Here is a 20725-nt window from a genome sequence, read left to right as displayed (position 1 = left end):
TTCTTCTTGTTTTTGCTCTGCAAAACAGCCTTTTCAAGGGTTGGCTTGGGTGACAAAATGTCTTCTGTAGGCGTGGGTTTGTCTCCCTCTCCCTAAGATGTGTCCGGTATAGGCCAGGGTGCCACTCAAGGCCGTAACCAATTCGGGTTATAGCTTCTCGGCCTTTTGGCTAAGATCAAGTGTAGTTTCGGAGGACGCTACCTTGGTCGGTACTGGAAGGTGCCTGGGATTGCACGTCTGCCGGCCTTGAGGAAGTGTGTGCGCCTTCTGGTGACACATAGCCCTCTTGTGCCTGGACGGTTCCCAGGCAACGGGAGGCGATCACCTTTGTTATTTTGAAGTCCTACTGATAAACAGAAAAAAAAAAAAATTAAATCTGTTCTTATCAGTTTAATATCTGATACGTCCCCTCTCTGGGGACCATATATTAAATGGATTTTTAGAACAAGGAGATGGAAAAAATCTTGCTCTGTCCACTCCACGCATTGACCTGGTATTGCAGTACCTCCAGGACCGGTGCACCCCTTCTTAACCCAGTTTCCAAAAGCAGAACTCAATTCACCTGATTCAAATGAGCCCCATTAGTGAATTGAAAGAAAGCAAAAACTTTATATGCACCTCAATTTGGCCAATTCACTTTTCACACTTTCACCCTTTTTTTTATCTTTCACACCTTTTACTTGCTTTATTGATGCAAAAAGCTGTGCCAAATAGCAAACTCATCTCCACTCAACTTGACCAACTCTGCTATGTCCCGTGCAGTATCTTATTCTCAGTCTTATCTAGATCATTTGCAATTGAATAGAATAGATCCCTTTTGGCTGCTTATGACTGTGTAAAATATGTAGCTTTACTGGGCTGGGATGAGAGAATCCATTGAAGCATGGTGTAGGGATTGTGGTTCCTGTGTGCTAAGAAGAGAGGCTGGCACCAGCCAGAAAGCCCCATTGCAGCCAATAATCACTTAATAACTTTTTCAACTTGTCATCATATGGGAGGCCTTCCATTCCTTGTAGTAGTCTAGTTGCCCACCTTTGAACTGACTCTAACTTCTGAATGTCCTTATTAAAATGTGGAGCCCAAAACTGGTTCCCATATTCCAGATGTAGCCTTACAAGTGATTTATAGAGGTGTAACAATACGTTGGGATCACGGGATCTAATCTCCCTTTTTATACACCCTAAAATCTTGTCCCAAGCAGCATTCCATCAGCCTCTGGAAGGTTCCTGGCGCATTGCACAGCTCGAAGGGCATGCTTTTGAACTCGCAGAGACCCATAGGGGTGGCGAAGGCGGTCTTCTCCCGGTCTGCCTCAGCAACGGACACTTGCCAATAGTGACTAGTGAGATCAAGGGTAGAAAAATAATTTGCAGTTCTCAATGCAGCTAGCGATTCCTCAATACGGGGAATGGTGCCGTCCTTCTTTTTTAACAGGATCAACAGAGCTGCCCAAAGGCTACAACTGTCACGGATAACCCCAGCCGCCTTCATGTTGCTCAACATGTCCTTGGTACACTGGCAATGTGAAGGTGGTATTGGCTTATAGCTCTCTTTGATGGGTGGGTGTGCACCTGTGGGGATGTGGTGGTGGACCCCTTTTATTCCCCCAAAATCTAGCGGGCTTCCCACCGGTAACCCGCTCCCCAGCTTGGATGGATGCTGAGGGAGCCCCTTTTGCCCGCAGGCTCTGGCCCTGGGAACTGTAGCCTTGGCGGTGACTGTGCTTCCCTCTACGGTGTGAGCTGTTGCCTTCAATCGGGTCTTGACTGCTGGGAAACCCTGGAGGTTCCTGTCGCTAACGGATTTGACCGGTTTTACGGCGACTCCTAGCCTGGTCGGGGTCCGTAGGCCCTGCCGGATGGTGCTGGCTTCTCTTCACTCCCCGATCTGGTACCGGCGGGCCACCGCCCATCCCCGGTCCGTACGGTTCACTCCAATCAGCCTCTCCTGCAGAAGGTCACCACCGTCTGCCAACCTTGCTGAGTGCCCGGGCCACACACACGGACACGGTCAGTCTCCTCTCCTCTTCACTTCTCTAACTCCAAAACTGATCTCTAATCTGACTCCTTTTCCCGCCTCCAGGACTGTGAACTCCTCGGTGGGTGGGATCAACCGCCTGGCCCACCCCCTGGTGTGGACATCAGCCCCTGGAGGAAGGCAACTAGGATTTGTGTTTAGCTTCGGTGTGCCTAGCCGGAGTGTAGAGCGTGTTGGTGTAGTACCTGTGACGACCTGGCTTGTCCAGGGCGCCACATTCCCCTATAGTAAAATGCAGACCGTCCGCGGGCTGCCCGTCCATCACCGGTTTTATTTTCACAACTGAAAAAGAATAAAACGGTAAAACATGTAAAAGCATCATAAACATTTTACAACGGTACAGCTTCCGCTCTTCTCCCACCCAAACAACCTGGCCCTGATGCTGCCCCTAAGAAGCGGGCAGCACCCCTTGACCCCAGTCCAGCACCAAGTTGCCCGAGCGGGTTCTGTCTCTTTCAGGGGGCCCACGTCCAAGGGGACCCCTGAACCCCCGGAGGATCGCCACCGGTTACGGTAGTGGCGGGCCTAGGCCATCCCTTTCCTCCAGGCCCATCCTCCCAAATCAGCCTCTCCGGAGGCGGTAACGGTGTCAAGCCAACAAACATTTTTATTTACATTGCACTAAGTTTGTGGTTGCCCTGCAAGTTCTCGGGCTTGTCCGTAAGCAGTTCCTTACGCAATGGTTGCACAGTCCCTACGGGGACAACAGTTGCCGGCAACGGCCGGTTTAATCACGGTTCAATCAGGTAAACTTCTTTGGTTGATCATCTTTACTTATCATTTAAAACTTTCAAACTGGTACACTCAACACATAAAGCCCCCCCCTTTTAAAGAGTAGTTTCCCTGTACCTAAGTGGGGGTCTACCTAGGTTGGGGCGAGTGGACCTTCGGGATCCGGTGTCAGTGGTGACAGGCAGTGGGGCAGAGGGAACAGTCAGTTCCTCCTCCCTGCTATCATGTGGGGCAGGCGGAGGCGTAGGGGAGCTGGGTACAGGTACATCCCTGGGCACTGGCTCGCGGTTAACCGTTTCCATCATTTCTTCATCCACGGGTTGTGGGAACAGTATCACTGGAAGGATCACCGCACCGTTCTGTGTAGGCCAGTCTGCTGGAAAATCACCCATCATGGTGTGGATTAACTCTTTTTCCTTCTCCACTGGACTGGGAACTGGAGCCTCATCCGCTACTCTCAATGCTGGTGGGCACTTCTTCAGGTGGTCTCGGGAAACCGTGGCCAAAGTCCCCCCCTGGTCACGGCTGATCTGGTAGGCCTTCCCATTCTCCCATCCTGTGGGCTGGACTACATACGGGGTTTTTTCCCATTGATCATCCAGCTTGTGGGCCCTTCTTTTCCGCTTCAGCACTACATCCCCAGGTTGGAAGGAACCGGCAGGCGCCTTCTTGTTGAAGCACTGCTCCTGTTGTCCCCGACTCCGGCACAAGTTCTTTTCAACATACTCCTGGACCTGTCGGTACTGTGTCCTCCGCCGAGTGTCCCATTCAGCTGTCGACAGGAGTGCTTCTGAAGCTTCCAAGCCCATTTCCAGATCCACTGGTAGCCGGCCGGGACGAGCTCTCATCAGGTATGCTGGAGTGCATTTCGTAGAGCTGGAAGGCATGTTGTTGTACATATCGACCAGGTCAGGTAGATTCTCCAGCCACAGGTTCCGCTCTTCCAGTGGTAACGTCTTGAGGAGGCCCAGGACCAAGTGGTTCATCTTTTCACAAATGCCATTGGTTTGGGCGTGGTAAGGCGTGGTCCGGATTTTCTTGCAGCCGTACAACTGGCAGAATTCCTGGAATACCTCTGCTTCAAAGGCCGGACCCTGGTCGGTAAGCACCCTCTCCGGGTACCAATGCGGTCAACAGAAATAAGCCTGGAAAGCCTTAGCAGCGGTGCGGCCGGTTAAGTCCTTAACTGGGACAACCACCAGGAACCTCGAGTAGTGGTCTACGATGGTCAGAGCGTAGGTGTACCCACTTCGGCTGGGGGTGAGCTTTACATGGTCAAGGGCAACCAGCTCCAGCGGTTGGTGTGTAATGATCGGGTGTAGGGGTGCCTTCTGGCTGGCCTCGTCCTTCCTTCTCAATGCGCAAGGGCCACATTCTCGGCACCAGGCCTCCACAGATTCCCGCATTCCACTCCAATAGAACCGCTCTCTTAACAACATCTCTAGCTTCTTCCACCCGAAGTGCACTGCACCATCATGGTATGCTTGCAGGACGGTGGGCACGTTAGCCTGGGGAATCACCAGCTGGCGGATCTTCTCGTGAGTCTTTGGATTAATCAGCTCGCGATACAACTTCCCCTGGTGTTGGTATAGCCGGGTCCATTCTTGCCACAGACGTTGGGCTTCGGCAGGGGCAGCAGGGTCTATCCCAGCAGAACCCTGTTCCACTAGAGTCTTGACCAGGCGGACAGCAGGTGCCTGGTCCTGAGCTTCCTGCCAGTCCTGTCGGGGCAGCGGATCCAGGTTCACCCGTTGTTGGTAGACGTGCACCTTCTCAGTGAATGGCCGGTGAAATGCAGGCAACTCGATCTCTTCGAGGTCATCATCCTCTGGCCCCTCTTCCGACAGGTGGGGCATCCGGGAGAGTGCATTGGCATTGACGTTGGTACGGCCGGCCCGGTACTTGATGGTGAAATCGTAGTTGGCTAACCTGGTCACCCACCGCTGCTCCAACGCGCCCAGCTTGGCCGTATCTAGATGGGTCAGCAGGTTATTGTCTGTGTACGCGGTGAACTTGGCTGCTGCCAGGTAATGGCGGAACCGCTCGGTGATAGCCCACACCAGTGCCAAGAGCTCAAGCTTGAAGGAGATGTAGTTCTCAGGCGGCTGTAGTCAGGGTACGCTAGGAGTTCCTCTCCGGTCAGGGCTGTTCTCAGCTGGCGGAAGGATTCCTCATGCTTTTCTTCCCACACCAATGGGGCTACTAGGGATCTACCACCCTTGGTCTGTCCTACGAGGAGGTCTTGCATGGGGGCAGCCATCTTTGTGTACCCCTTAATGAAGCGACGGTAATATCCCACCAGGCCCAGAAACTGCCTCACTTCCCTCACTGTGGTCGGTCTCGGCCAGTCTTGGATGGCGGTGATCTTCTCGGGGTTGGGGGCGACACCTTCCGCACCAACCACATGTCCTAGGTACTGCACTCTGGGTTTCAGCAGATGACACTTTGAGGGCTTCAACTTCATCCCATACTTGGCAAGGGACGCGAACACCTCGGCTAGGTGCTCCAGGTGGGCTTCATACGTCTGTGAGTACACAATCACATCATCCAAGTACAGCAAAACGGTCCCATAGGCAGTCTTCTCTCGGTCTTCCGGTGCCACGGCCACCTGCCAGTACCCGCTGGTGAGGTCAAGGGTGGAGAAGTAGTTAGCGGTTCTCAGCGAGGCCAGGGACTCTTTGATGCGGGGCAGAGGGTAAGCATCCTTATGCGTTATCTGGTTAATCTTCCGGTAATCCACACACATCCGCATGGTGCCATCCTTCTTCTTAACCAGCACCAACGGAGCGGCCCAGGGACTACAGCTGTCCCTAATAACCCCTGCCTCCTTCATGTTCCTCAACATGTCTTTGGCGCATTGGTAGTGGGCAGGGGGAATAGGCCTGTATCTCTCTTTAATAGGGGAGTGTGTACCGGTAGGGATGTGGTGTTGAACCCCTTTAATCTGCCCAAAATCTAGAGGGTGCTTGCTAAAAACCCGCTCATACTCCTGTACCACCCGGTATACCCCTTCCTTGTGGTGTATGGGGGTATCATCAGTGCCGACATGTAGCTCTCGATACCACTCGCCTAACTCCCCCAGGGATGAGTGGGAACCGGCAGCAGGCGGTGTGACCGGGGGAACGGCTTCATGGATCGTGTGGGGATCTAGAGTGAGCAATTTGGCAAGGGTAGCGTACCGGGTGGTGCATGAATGCACACATTGTCAGGTTTCCGGGTTTTCCAGTCCTCTTTTGAAAGAGCTTGCCCTCGGTTAACATGGAGTTTTATGTTCTGTTGCCCTACTTCCTGTCCAGCTGCTTAAAAGGCCGCCTCTAAGCCTAGTCCAGTGCCTGAGTATACTGCTTGCTGTGTGCTCCTGCTTTGCTGCTGCTGCTACTTGATTACCTTTGGATCCTCCTGAAAATCTACCGACCGACTCTGGACCACACCCGGTTTCTTCAAACTGTGCCCGGACTCCGTCTGCCGTCTTTGGTCAGCACGTCTGCCCGGTTTCTTCCGGTTCATAACCATTCTGGACTTTCATCCCGTACGGACACTTCTGGACTTTACCGCTTGCCCCTTGTGTCCCGGCTGCGGCGCATTTAGGCCTTCCGGGGTTGATTGCCGGACAGTCCCTGTATAGGGGTTCGCTCTGGTGGTCTCCCTGGGGGAGTCTGGTGCGTGGCCCCGGGAATCCCCTTCGCTCCGTTTCAGAAAGGTATTTTCATGTGTTTGTTATACTGTGTATTTCCGTTGTGTATCTACCATGGTTACATATCATAAACATCTTGTACCACAAACTCGTCTCTGGCTGTCATTGCCCTAACGCTATCGAAATCCTCAAAACATACAATAGTATTACATTATACTCAGGCCACAAGAGGATTTCACTGGGGCAATGACTGAGACACGAGGAGTAGATCAGCTCTTTTCTATGATTAACTCCTTGCAGCAGGAGATGGAGGTGGTGCAGACTAAACTTAGAGATATGGAGGCACAGCTGGGCCATGATCACCAGGTACTGGGTCCGGCTATACAGGACTTGCAAGTCAGAGTGGAGGCTCAGGAAGCCGGCCCCACTACGTCCGTATCAGCTGCCGGTATGCCTAGGTTACCCCCATTCCGTTTCAATGGTGACCGTAGTCAGTTTCGTGGATTTGTGAACCAATGTATACTGTTTTTTGATGTACATGCTGATTATTACCGTTCTGACCGGTCCAAAGTGTTATGTATAATTATGTTATTAACCTCACAAGCACTGGCTTGGGCTAATCCTATGATAGAGAACCGGGACATCCGTTTAAATCACCTAGATGATTTTCTGACCGCAATGGCGCAGATGTTTGATGATCCGAATCGCCGTGCTACCGCTGAATCGGCTCTCCTTTCCTTACGTCAGGGAAAGCGTTCTGTAGTTGAATATGCCACTGAGTTCAAGAGGTTAGTGGTAGACACCGACTGGGGAAACAATGCATTATTGTCTGTTTTCAGAAAGGGGTTGTCCGGTACCATCAAGGACGAGTTAGCTCGTTCTGAATCTCCAGGGGATTTTGAACTGTTTCTCCAGCACTGTGTGCGTATTGATACCCGCTTGACGGAACGTAGACAGGAAAAATGGGCAGCTGTAAACCGTGTAAACAACTTTGCATTTCCTTCCAGAGAACCCGCTCTCAGGACGCCACGGGAGGCCGAGGACGTTCCTATGCAAGTGGACTCTCTGCAAAAGCGAGAGACCAATGAACGTCGCGAACACCGGCTCCGTGAGCGTCTGTGTTTCTATTGCGGTCAATCAGACCATTTCTTGATCGACTGCCCGAAACGTCCGAATCGCCCAAATAAGGTATTGGCAGCCATGGCAGAGTGTGACAACACGGACGCAGAGTCCGATATCTCTGAGGCAAGTGGACACTTGGATGCGGTATTTCCCTTGACTGTAATGTCAACCTCACCGAAGGACTCGGAAGGGAAATATACCCATTGCTCGCTCCCCATTCAGATCCGGTGGGAGGGACAGCTAATACCTACCTCTGCAATGATAGATTCTGGGGCAGGGGGAAATTTCATGGACTCCTCTTTTGCCAGGAAACACGGTATCCGGACTCAGCAAAGAGCCTCACCGGTTACCATGGAGACGGTAGACGGATCTCCGTTAATCTCTGGACCAGTTGATCGGGAAACCGTACCGCTAGAGTGCGTCATGAAGCCAGGTCAGCAGGAGACCCTTGTTTTCATGCTAATTTCTTCTCCTCATTTTCCGATTATTTTAGGTATTCCGTGGCTACGGTCTACAAATCCGGTCATCGATTGGGAAACTAAGGAAATATCCTTCCCACCGCAGAGTATTCCGACCATTAGTCCAACTGTTCCGGTTCCAGTAACGCCGAATGCGGAGGGCACTGTACAGGTACCTGTTCTACCCCCGGTGTATAACGACTTTGCGGACATATGCGACAAAAGAAAAGCCGATCGGCTTCCCCCGCATAGACCGTATGATTGCCCCATAGACTTACTCCCAGGGGCGGAGATCCCGTTTGGTCATGTCTACCCGTTGGCGGCACCTGAGCTAGAAGCACTAAAAAACTACATTGATGAAAGTCTGGCGAAGGGATTTATTCGTCCGTCTACCTCACCAGCAGGGGCACCCATCTTTTTTGTGAAAAAGAAAGAGGGGACTCTAAGACCCTGTATTGACTACCGGGAACTGAATAAAATAACCATCCGGAACCGGTATCCGTTACCATTGATTCCTGAGCTATTGGAGAGGGTCCAACAGGCAAAAATATTCACCAAATTGGACCTCCGTGGGGCATACAATCTACTCCGCATACGTCCCGGAGACGAGTGGAAGACCGCGTTCCGATGTCGGTATGGACATTTTGAGTACCTAGTGATGCCTTTTGGACTTTGTAACGCTCCCGCGGCTTTCCAACATCTAGTTAACGATATTTTTAGGGATATCATGGACCAATTCATGGTGATTTATCTGGACGATATCCTAATCTTTTCTGATTCCCTACAGGAACACCAGGAGCACGTCAAGACCGTACTTACCCGGCTGAGGGAAAACCACCTGTACATCAAACTGGAGAAATGCGAATTCCATTGCTCACAGATACAATTCTTAGGTTATGTCATCTCTCCTCAGGGACTGAACATGGAGTCTGGCAAAATACAAGCGATTCTAGACTGGCCGGAACCGGGAAACATCAAAGAGGTACAACGCTTTGTCGGTTTTGCCAACTTTTACCGACGTTTTATCCGTAATTTTTCAGAAATCGTTCGTCCCATCACTCTGTTAACCAAGAAAGGACAGAAGTTTGTGTGGTCCGCCCAGGCCCAGGAAGCCTTCCATCGTCTCAAGGTCTGTTTTACCTCAGCGCCTATATTGGTACATCCGAATCCCGCACTTCCCTTTATCGTGGAAGTCGACGCTTCCGACTACGCATTAGGGGCCATCCTTTCTCAAAGGACTGGGGACAAGAGTCTCTTACATCCGTGTGCTTTCTTTTCCCGCCGGTTGTCCCCTGCAGAAAGGAACTATGACATTGCGGACAAAGAATTGTTAGCGATTATTTCCGCCTTCAAGGAATGGAGACACCACTTACAGGGAGCCACGCAGCAAGTGATAGTACTCACAGATCATCGTAATCTGGAGTTTCTTAAGTCTGCCAGGTGCCTGTCTCCACGGCAAGCCCGTTGGAGCCTATTCCTTAACCAGTTCAATTTTGTCGTTACATACCGTCCAGGTTCACGTAATGGGAAAGCCGATGCCTTGTCCCGAATCCACGCCGTGGACTCCGTGCCTGGAACCCCGTCTCAGACCGTGTTATCGGATGCCAATTTCGTTGGAGTAATCCAGGACCAGGACTTGTGGAAGGACATCAAGCTGGCCTATGATGGTGACGTATTTCTTGCTGCCCCCCCGAATGATGTAACTCTTGTTCTTCGGAATGGTGTGTGGTTGAGAGAGCGACGCATTTATGTCCCGGAGGCCGTAAGACTTCGGGTTCTCAAGTTGGTCCATGACTCCGTGTTGGCTGGTCATAGGGGGGTACAGAAGACGCAGGAATTTCTGAACCGTTTCTTCTGGTGGCCTACCTGTTTAAAGGACGTAAAGGACTATGTCCACTCATGTGTGGTTTGTGCCCGGTGCAAGGTCCCTCGTGTGGCTCCTACAGGACTCCTCCAACCGTTACCCGTGCCATCTCGCCCTTGGGGGTCTATCTCAATGGATTTTATTGTGGAGTTGCCCGTCTCAGACGGTCACAATACCATTTTAGTGGTGGTGGATCGGTTGACTAAAGCTGCTCACTTTATTCCGTGTGCCGGTCTTCCCTCAGCCGCAGAGACAGTGGATTTGGTTATCCAGAACGTATTCCGATTGCATGGGGTACCAGACGAGATCATCTCTGACCGGGGCGTGCAGTTCACGTCTAGGTTCTGGAAGGGGTTTTGTACGGCACTCCAGATTGATGTCTGTTTGTCTTCTGCATACCATCCTCAGACAAATGGGCAAACCGAACGGACCAATCAAACCCTGGAACAATACCTTCGATGTTATGTCAGCCATCTGCAGGACGATTGGTTGAAGATGCTTCCGTTGGCGGAGTTCTCGTATAACAACACTCAGAGCAGCTCCACTAAGGTAACGCCCTTTTTTGCTAACTTGGGTTACCATCCGACTATTTTGCCTAGGTCACCGGTTGCGGTCTCAGTGCCTGCGGTGGAGGACAGATTGACAGAGCTTCGACAAAATCTGGAGGTTCTAAAGGACAGTGTGGCTACGGCCCAGGAGCGTTACAAGAGGTCGGCAGACACTCACCGGAAACCGGCACCCATGTATAAGGTAGGGGACTCTGTATGGTTGTCCACCAAGAACCTGAGATTGGGTGTCCCTTCGCAGAAGCTGGGACAAAAATTCATCGGTCCATTTAAGATCACCGGGATCGTGAGCCCTGTGGCCTGTCGGCTGCGGTTACCGCACCATCTCAAGGTACACCCGGTCTTTCATGTTTCTCTCCTCAAATCCGTCTCTCCCAATACGTTTCATGGTCGTGTCGTGCCTCCTCCTCCGCCTGTGATGGTCGACGGCGAGGAGCAGTTTGTGGTTGAGGACATTATTGACTCCCGGCTCCATCGTCGTCGGCTTCAGTATCTGGTACGTTGGCAGGGGTACGCCCCCGAGGACGATTCCTGGGAACCGGTGGGTAACATTCGAGCTCCCCGGAAGATCGCTCAGTTTCATCGACGGTACCCGGACAAGCCAGGCCCTGACCCGTCCTGAGGCCGTTTCTGGGGGGGGGAGTAATGTCAGGTTTCCGGGTTTTCCAGTTCTCTTTTTTGCATGAGCTTGCCCTCGGTTAACATGGAATTTTATGTTCTGTTGCCCTACTTCCTGTCCAGCTGCTTAAAAGGCCGCCTCTAAGCCTAGTCCAGTGCCTGAGTATACGGCTTGCTGTGTGCTCCTGCTTTGCTGCTGCTGCTACTTCTTGATTACCTTTGGATCCTCCTGAAAGTCTACCGACCGACTCTGGACCATACCCGGTTTCTTCAAGCTGTGCCCGGACTCCGTCTGCCGTCTTTGGTCAGCACGTCTGCCCGGTTTCTTCCGGCTCATAACCATTCTGGACTTTCATCCCGTACGGACACTTCTGGACTTTACCACTTGCCCCTTGTGTCCCGGCTGCGGCGCATTTAGGCCTTCCGGGGTTGATTGCCGGACAGTCCCTGTATAGGGGTTCGCTCTGGTGGTCTCCCTGGGGGAGTCCGGTGCGTGGCCCCGGGAATCCCCTTCGCTCCGTTTCAGAAAGGTATTTTCATGTGTTTTGTGTATTTCCGCTGTGTATCTACCGTGGTTACATATTATAAACATCTTGTACCACAAACTCGTCTCTGGTTGTCATTGCCCTAACGCTATCGAAATCCTCAAAACATACAATAGTATTACACACATATTGGTTTTATAATCTTATTGTATTACTTTATATTCTTATTTCACTTGTGCATATCTCCACCATAATCCTGGCTAAGAAATATAGCTTTTTTTGGGGTACACAGGTAGTAAGGTCTTCTTTCTATTTCTTTAGGGGTGATATAGCCTGGTGGAACTCTAGACCTCTAACATTATATATGCACCCTTTTTCTTTATGGTTCTTGGACACCTTATAACATTCTTCCATACATATATATCTTTCTCATAAATTATAAATAATTAGGCATTTTTATATATCTTATTTACATTTTCATAAATAACTTTTTACAAAGCATGGGGGACATTCTCACATACATATAATTTTCATGTACGCATTCTGAAAATTTACGCATAAACCGTACACACTCCTTTTTGTAACAATTTCTATAACTCATTCGCTGAACTCTCATCCCGGATATTCATTCTTACACCGAATTTCCTGTTATAACACAACATTCATGATTTTTATTCAATTTATTTTTATTTTTTAGGTTTATTAGTAGTGATGAGCGAGTACTAAAAAACTCGGGTGCTCGAAGCTCGGGCCGAGCCTCCCAAGATACTCGTGTACTCGGCCCGAGCACCGAGCCCAATGTTATCCTATGGGAGACCCGAGTATTTTTGTGAAATGACCACCGGCAGCATGTAGAAACCCTAAAAATGGCACAAAAGTCTCCGAAGAGTGCTCAAATGACATGGCAACAGCATGGGGAAGACCCCTTGAAGCATTTATCACTCAAAAGTCACAGCTGTGAATAATTTTGTCCGCGTTTTACGCCATTTTTACGGACTCACCAGAAAACCTTCCAAAATGACACCAAAATGATTTTTCATAGCGGAAATGTTAAGGGCACATACCCAATAGTGAGATAGAGCTAATGTATGTTACTTTTTGAGATCAATACATGAAAGATTTTACGTAAAACATTGTGTGGCACTCCGATGTCCCTGAGAAGAGACGTACATAAAGGCCTCTGAGTCTAATGTGCCCATTTTGAGGAACTGAGTCTTTGTAGTATTTTCCTTTGCCAGGGCAGTCCAAAATTGTGAGGCTCACCAATGCCCCTGCATACAGACGTGCATGATGGCCTGTAAACCTGAAGTGCCCATTGTAAGGAAGTGGGTCTATTGTAGTATAGCCCTTAGGCAGGGCAGCCAAAAATTGGGAGGCTCCACGTTGTCCCTGGATAGAGACGTGCATGAGGGCCTCAAAACATTAAGTGTCCAGTGTCAGGAAGTGGGTGTATTATAGTATAGCCCTTAGGCAGGGCAGCCAAAAATTGGGAGGCTCCACGTTGTCCCTGGATAGAGACGTGCATGAGGGCCTGTAAACCTGAAGTGCCCATTGGAAGGAAGTGGGTCTTTTGTAGTATAGCCCTTTGGCAGGGCAGCCAAAAATTGGGAGGCTCCACGTTGTCCCTGGATAGAGACGTGCATGAGGGCCTGTAAACCTGAAGTGCCCATTGGAAGGAAGTGGGTCTTTTGTAGTATAGCCCTTTGGCAGGGCAGCCAATAATTGGGAGGCTCCACGTTGTCCCTGGATAGAGACATGCATGAGGGCCTCAAAACATTAAGTGTCCATTGTCAGGAAGTGGGTGTATTATAGTATAGCCCTTAGGCAGGGCAGCCAAAAATTGGGAGGCTCCACGTTGTCCCTGGATAGAGACGTGCATGAGGGCCTGTAAACCTGAAGTGTCCATTGTCAGGAAGTGGGTGTATTATAGTATAGCCCTTAGGCAGGGCAATAAAAAAGGAATCTGAACACATTCGCGCAAAAATGAAATGACCACAATTTTCTCCAAAACTATAACAGATGCAAACTGTGGTGGAGATGAGATTTGATAAAGTAAGTGGAAATCCAGTAAAAGTTTCATTTGGCTACTTTGCACTCTCGAGATAATCGTCACCATGTGTCTGTGGTTAGGTGGACTTTGGGTGAAACAGCGTTGTTCAGGGCACGTGTGATGTTTTGTGACACGTGGTTATGCAACGCGGGGACGGCACACCGGGAGAAATAGTGGCGGCTGGGGACCGAGTAACGTGGGACAGCTGCCGCCATCAGGTCGCGGAATGCTTCTGTCTCCACCAGCCTAAAAGGCAACATTTCCAGCGCAAGCAGTCGCGAAATGTTAGCATTTAGAACTGTGGCATGTGGGGTGTTGGCAGTGTATTTGCGCCTGCGTTCAAAGGTTTGCTGAATGGATAACTGAACGCTGCGCTGGGACAAGGACGTGCTTGATGATGGTGTTATTTCTGAGTAGGCAACTGCAGGTGCAGGACCGGAGGAGGCTTGTTCGCAGGCAGCATGGACAGGGGATTGGCTCGCATGCACAACCAGCGAAGACGTAGCAGTGACATTAGCAAGCACTGCTCCTCGACTCTGTTGTACTTCCCACAAAGTCGGGTGCTTGGCTGACATGTGCCTGATCATGCTGGTGGTGGTCAGGCTGCTAGTTTTGGTACCCCTGCTGATGCTGGCACGGCAGGTGTTGCAAATGGCCTTTTTAGAATCATCTGGATCCAACTTAAAAAACTGCCAGACTCGGGAAGACCTAACATTTGTACAGGCACCTTGTGTCGTGTTGTTGTTCCGGGGAACGGTTGCCTGACTTCTGCCTGGAGCCACCACCCTGCTTCTTACTGCCTGTTGGGATGCTACGCCTCCCTCCCCCTGTGCACTGCTGTCCTCGCTCTGCATATCCTCCTGCCAGGTTGGGTCAGTTACTGGATCATCCACCACGTCGTCTTCCTCTTCCGCACCCTGCTCCTCCTCCTGACTTCCTGACAATTGTGTCTCATCATCGTCCACCCCTTGTTGAGACACGTTGCCAACTTCGTGAGAACGTGGCTGCTCAAATATTTGGCCATCTGTACATACGATCTCCTCATGACCCACTTCAACATGAGCTGGCGAGAGGCCAGAATGTGCGAATGGAAACGTGAACAGCTCTTCCGAGTGTCCAAGTGTGGGATCATTAATGTCCGAGGACGTGTACTCAGCCTTGTGGTAGGAAGGAGGATCAGGTTCTGAAATGTGCGGTGCAGTATCACGGCTACTGACACTTGACCGTGTGGAAGACAGAGTGTTTGTGGTGGTGCCAATCTGACTGGAAGCATTATCCGCTATCCAACTAACAACCTGTTGACACTGGTCTTGGTTCAAGAGCGGTGTACTGCTGCGGTCCCCAAGAATTTGGGACAGGACGTGCGAGCGACTAGATGTGGCCCTTTGTTGTGGCAAAATTAGAGCTTGCCCACGACCTCGGCCTCTGCCTGCACCACCATCACGTCCACTTCCTTGTTCCTTGCCAACGCCCTTGCGCATTTTGCAATGCTGTGCTGACGTGTATTCACTAGACTTGGGCGTTATATCAAAGTTTGTGCAAATTGTGCACCTGTACGCTGCCACCGACAGGCACACACGTGCGGTTTTTAAATGCAAGCACGGACGCACTAAGAACCTAACAGGTTTTAGGAGCAAAAATTAATGATGAGAACTCTGACACTATCAGCCACTGCTGACTGACGTGTATTATACACTACACTTGTGCGTTATATAATAGTTTGGTAAAAACGCACACAAGTGCACCTGTACGCTGCCACCGACAGGCACACACGTGCGGTTTTTAAATGCAAGCACGGACGCACTAAGAACCTAACAGGTTTTAGGAGCAAAAATTAATGACGAGAACTCTGACACTATCAGCCACTGCTGACTGACGTGTATTATACACTACACTTGTGCGTTATATAATAGTTTGGTAAAAACGCACACAAGTGCACCTGTACGCTGCCACCGACAGGCACACACGTGCGGTTTTTAAATGCAAGCACGGACGCACTAAGAACCTAACACAGGTTTTAGGAGCAAAAATTAATGACGAGAACTCTGACACTATCAGCCACTGCTGACTGACGTGTATTATACACTACACTTGTGCGTTATATAATAGTTTGGTAAAAACGCACACAAGTGCACCTGTACGCTGCCACCGACAGGCACACACGTGCGGTTTTTAAATGCAAGCACGGACGCACTAAGAACCTAACACAGGTTTTAGGAGCAAAAATTAATGACGAGAACTCTGACACTATCAGCCACTGCTGACTGACGTGTATTATACACTACACTTGTGCGTTATATAATAGTTTGGTAAAAACGCACACAAGTGCACCTGTACGCTGCCACCGACAGGCACACACGTGCGGTTTTTAAATGCAAGCACGGACGCACTAAGAACCTAACACAGGTTTTAGGAGCAAAAATTAATGACGAGAACTCTGACACTATCAGCCACTGCTGACTGACGTGTATTATACACTACACTTGTGCGTTATATAATAGTTTGGTAAAAACGCACACAAGTGCACCTGTACGCTGCCACCGACAGGCACACACGTGCGGTTTTTAAATGCAAGCACGGACGCACTAAGAACCTAACACAGGTTTTAGGAGCAAAAATTAATGACGAGAACTCTGACACTATCAGCCACTGCTGACTGACGTGTATTATACACTACACTTGTGCGTTATATAATAGTTTGGTAAAAACGCACACAAGTGCACCTGTACGCTGCCACCGACAGGCACACACGTGCGGTTTTTAAATGCAAGCACGGACGCACTAAGAACCTAACACAGGTTTTAGGAGCAAAAATTAATGACGAGAACTCTGACACTATCAGCCACTGCTGACTGACGTGTATTATACACTACACTTGTGCGTTATATAATAGTTTGGTAAAAACGCACACAAGTGCACCTGTACGCTGCCACCGACAGGCACACACGTGCGGTTTTTAAATGCAAGCACGGACGCACTAAGAACCTAACAGGTTTTAGGAGCGACAATTGCTGAGAAGTCTGACACTATCAGGACTGTTTTAGACTGTGTACACCAGCCCCAGATATGATGAAGGCTGGTATACGGTCACCACTAGGAATGGCTATATACCCTGCCTGCCTGCCTGCCTGCCTGTATACTGCTACAATAGTCCTGACAAGGACTCTTTTGGTCACTAGCCTGTATTCCAACCTGGCTATACCCTGCCTGTATACAGCAACAATAGTCCTGAGAAGGACTCTGCTACTGTACTCCGACCTGGCTATACCCTGCCTGCCTGTATACAACTAGAATAGTCCTGAGAAGGACTTTTGGTCACACTGTTTGCAGCCCTGCTACGGAAATAGCTATAAAGGGCCGCAAACCTTTCCCTGAAGCAGCGACCCTCTCCCTGCACTGACTGTCTGGATAGCTGTGAGCAGAGCACAGCGCGCCCGCCGGTATAAAGGCTCGGTCACGCTGTGCAGGCCGGCCAATCACTGCAATTCCACAACTAACAGGGCTGTGGCATTGCAGTGGTCTGCCAGCCTATCCCTGCATGAGGGCTGGCTCTCAAAAGAGCGCCAACATGCAGGGATGAAGACCACGAGTACAGCACGAGTATCGCGAGATTACTCGGTCCCCGTCGAGTAGACCGAGTACAGTGATACTCGTGCGAGTACCGAGTAGTAACAAGCATGCTCGCTCATCACTATTTATTAGTAAAATGGCTTACACTCCCCTTTTTTCCACTTTTTTCTTCACTACTTTTATAAAGAAATTTTTCCTTTCTTTATTCTTAATGCAATTTTATATAGCAACACCACCATTTTTTGCCACGAACATAATTTTTCTTGTCCGTCATCCCGTTCACCCTTACAGGGTTGTGGACAGATGCACTTGTCACTACACTTCTAAGACTCAATACAGGGTCTGGAGCTCAATGCTCCCTTTTTGGTTTTTTTTTCTTCTTTTTTTTCTTTTTTTCATTTTGTCCTTCTTCTTCTTCTTTTTCTGATTTTTGTCTCAAAAAGCTGATGAAATTTGAAACACTATACCCCAGTGATTTTATAAATGTTTCTCAATATATCACTTGAGAACTTTTATGGCCGGTATTGTAACAGTTGACCATCCCGGCAGTATTTGAAATACAGCAGTCAGTCCTCTGACGTAGCTCCATATGTGTATATATAGAGGTTCTTCCTCCTTTGATTGCATACTGTTCTTTTTTTGCCCTGATGAAGGAGACAGTGATCTCTGAAACACATTGACCGGAAAAAAGAATAAAGAGATGAAATAATTAACATCAGTTTCCTTTGGTGACAGCGCGGCACGCACCCGATTTTCCTCCTATACGTTATTGCTCTTCTACTAGGGGCTGCGGCTGTCGCCATTTGTAACGTGCATTTAGGGGTTGTGACTGGCACAACCTTAATAGGTGAGTGCAACTACTATTAATTATTTGTTACCTTACCAGGTAAGACCCTAATTTGTGCGTCTGCTCCAGAGTTATTTCCCTGATTATTAATATCTGACAGGCAGTGATTGATCCTGCATTCTCACCTTCCTCTCTGTTGCACATTCTTATTGTTCCTATATGCTCTCTATTTCCATCAGACTTTTTTTGTCCTTCGGTGGGGCTCTAACATATGTGCACCATTTATTATTTATTTTTATGGATTCCTTTCTTTTTTCATGCTAGCGTTCATTATGCAGTAGTCATTCATGATATATCTTATATTTGTGAATCCATTAGGGCTCTATATGTCTGGTGCATCACATTGGGTCTTTTCAGTGCACAATAGGCACCTTTTTCTGTTATGCTCTGCTGCCACCTTATGGACATCCTATCAGTGATGCCAGAAAAAAATGGACATGTCTCCGTGCAGCAATCACGGACACGCGGGTACGCCGCACGGAGACACGTGCAGTGAAAAATCACTGATGTGTGAGCAGACCCATTCATTATAATGGATCTGCGTATCTCAGTGATTCTGTTATGTTTAAAAAAAAGCACAAACGTACCAGAATCACTGACGTGTGAAACAGGCCTTATAGTGTTTTGATTTATGTATGTATTATACAACTTCTGTGGATCTTGTATGAGTGACTTTTCTTCATTTTATTGGATTGTTTTAAAATATTGAAATAAAGTCACGCTTCCTATGCATCCTTTTGTATTCTGATTGGCTACTATAATACAGTTTTTAGGCACTGAGATCGATACCAGAGGCATGGTCTTCCGCTTACCAGAGGATAAGCTCAAAAGGCTAAGGGACATAATAGAAGGGTTTAGTGCTGTTAAGAAGGTGGCATTAAGATAAATGAAATATATCTTCTCGGTCTTCTCGTTTTCTTGCTGAGTTGTGCCAATGGACAGAGTTTTTTCTAGACATTTGCTATTGGAAACTCAGGGAACCAAAGCTCCTGGATAGAGTTGAGCGCGGTTCGTGGTTCGTGGTTCTCCAGTTCTAGGCTCGAGTGATTTTGGGGCATGTTCTAGATCGAACTAGAACTCGAGCTTTTTGCAAAAGCTCGATAGTTCTAGAAACGTTCGAGAACGGTTCTAGCAGCCAAAAAACAGCTAAATCATAGCTTGGTTTCTGCTGTAATAGTGTAAGTCACTCTGTGAATCAAACTATTATCACATTTCAGTGTATAGTGTGCGTGAACAGCGCCTTCAGATCACTGCTGTTTCTATAATGGCGATCGCCATTTTTTTTTTTTTTTTCTTGTCTTCCTTCCCTAAGTGCGCGCGTCTTGTGGGGCGGGCCAGCATGTCAGCCAATCACAGACACACACACAGCTAAGTTGACTTTGAGCCAGAGAAGCAACGGCATGTGTGATAGGATCTGCATGTCACATGTCCCTGCATTATAAAACCGGACATTTTCTTCACGGACGCCATTATCTGCCTTCTGCGTCTTTGGTGTCAGACATCACTGTCGCAGCTCCGTCCTCCTGAGTCCTATAGCCGATACAGCTGTATGCGCTGCATACACAGCGTTAGACAGCATAGGGAGAGCACTTTATAGCAGTCCTTTTAAGGACTCAAACCGGCAGGGTCAGAGAGCCATAGGTGACAGGTCCTGCAAACAGCAACAGCATCTGTGTAGCCAAGGTCAGGGATTTCCTCCCTGCATTTCACCATTAGGAGGGAATAGAAAGGCAGGCTTCCATTCCTCTACCCAGAGCACCACAATCCTGCCACTGTACCCTCCTGTCCTCTGCACACTCCAACTCATTATAACTAAGCCATTATACTAGCAAACACTCAGTGTACCTAGTGGCATCCTATCTGTGGCTATTGGACTTTGCTATAGTCCCACTAGTGCAAAGACATTTGCAGAGCACGTCTGCCTGCATTGCACACTCCAACTTTTTTAAACTAAGCAATTTTACTAGCAAACACTCAGTGTACCTAGTGGCATCCTATACGTGGCTATTGGACTTTGCTATAGTCCCACTAGTGCCAAGACATTTGCAGAGCGCATCTGCCTGCGTTGCACACTCCAACTAATTTTAACTTAGCCATTATACTAGCAAACACTCAGTGTACCTAGTGGCATCCTATACGTGGCTATTGGACTTTGCTATAGTCCCACTAGTGCCAAGACATTTGCAGAGCGCATCTGCCTGCGTTGCACACTCCAACTAATTATAAGTAAGCCATTATACTAGCAAACACTCAGTGTACCTAGTGGCATCCTATCTGTGGCTATTGGACTTTGCTATAGTCCCACTAGTGCAAAGACATTTGCAGAGCACGTCTGCCTGCATTGCACACTCCAACTTTTTTAAACTAAGCAATTTTACTAGCAAACACTCAGTGTACCTAGTGGCATCCTATACGTGGCTATTGGACTTTGCTATAGTCCCACTAGTGCCAAGACATTTGCAGAGCGCATCTGCCTGCGTTGCACACTCCAACTAATTATAAGTAAGCCATTATACTAGCAAACACTCAGTGTACCTAGTGGCATCCTATCTGTGGCTATTGGACTTTGCTATAGTCCCACTAGTGCCAAGACATTTGCAGAGCGCATCTGCCTGCGTTGCACACTCCAACTAATTATAAGTAAGCCATTATACTAGCAAACACTCAGTGTACCTAGTGGCATCCTATACGTGGCTATTGGACCTTGCTATAGTCCCACTAGTGCCAAGACATTTGCAGAGC

General features: G+C 49.0%; 1 pseudogene; it reads left to right on the top strand.

The window, feature by feature from the left end:
• Positions 1–320: 320 nt before the first annotated feature.
• Positions 321–527, top strand: LOC142267327 (U2 spliceosomal RNA; annotated as a pseudogene).
• The last annotated feature ends 20198 nt before the right edge of the window (positions 528–20725 follow it).

Source organism: Anomaloglossus baeobatrachus, unplaced genomic scaffold (assembly GCF_048569485.1).
Source record: "Anomaloglossus baeobatrachus isolate aAnoBae1 unplaced genomic scaffold, aAnoBae1.hap1 Scaffold_2943, whole genome shotgun sequence".
NCBI classification, from domain to species: domain Eukaryota; kingdom Metazoa; phylum Chordata; class Amphibia; order Anura; family Aromobatidae; genus Anomaloglossus; species Anomaloglossus baeobatrachus.
Note: the sequence above shows the minus strand (reverse complement) of the source record. Positions and strands in the feature narration are given on the sequence as shown.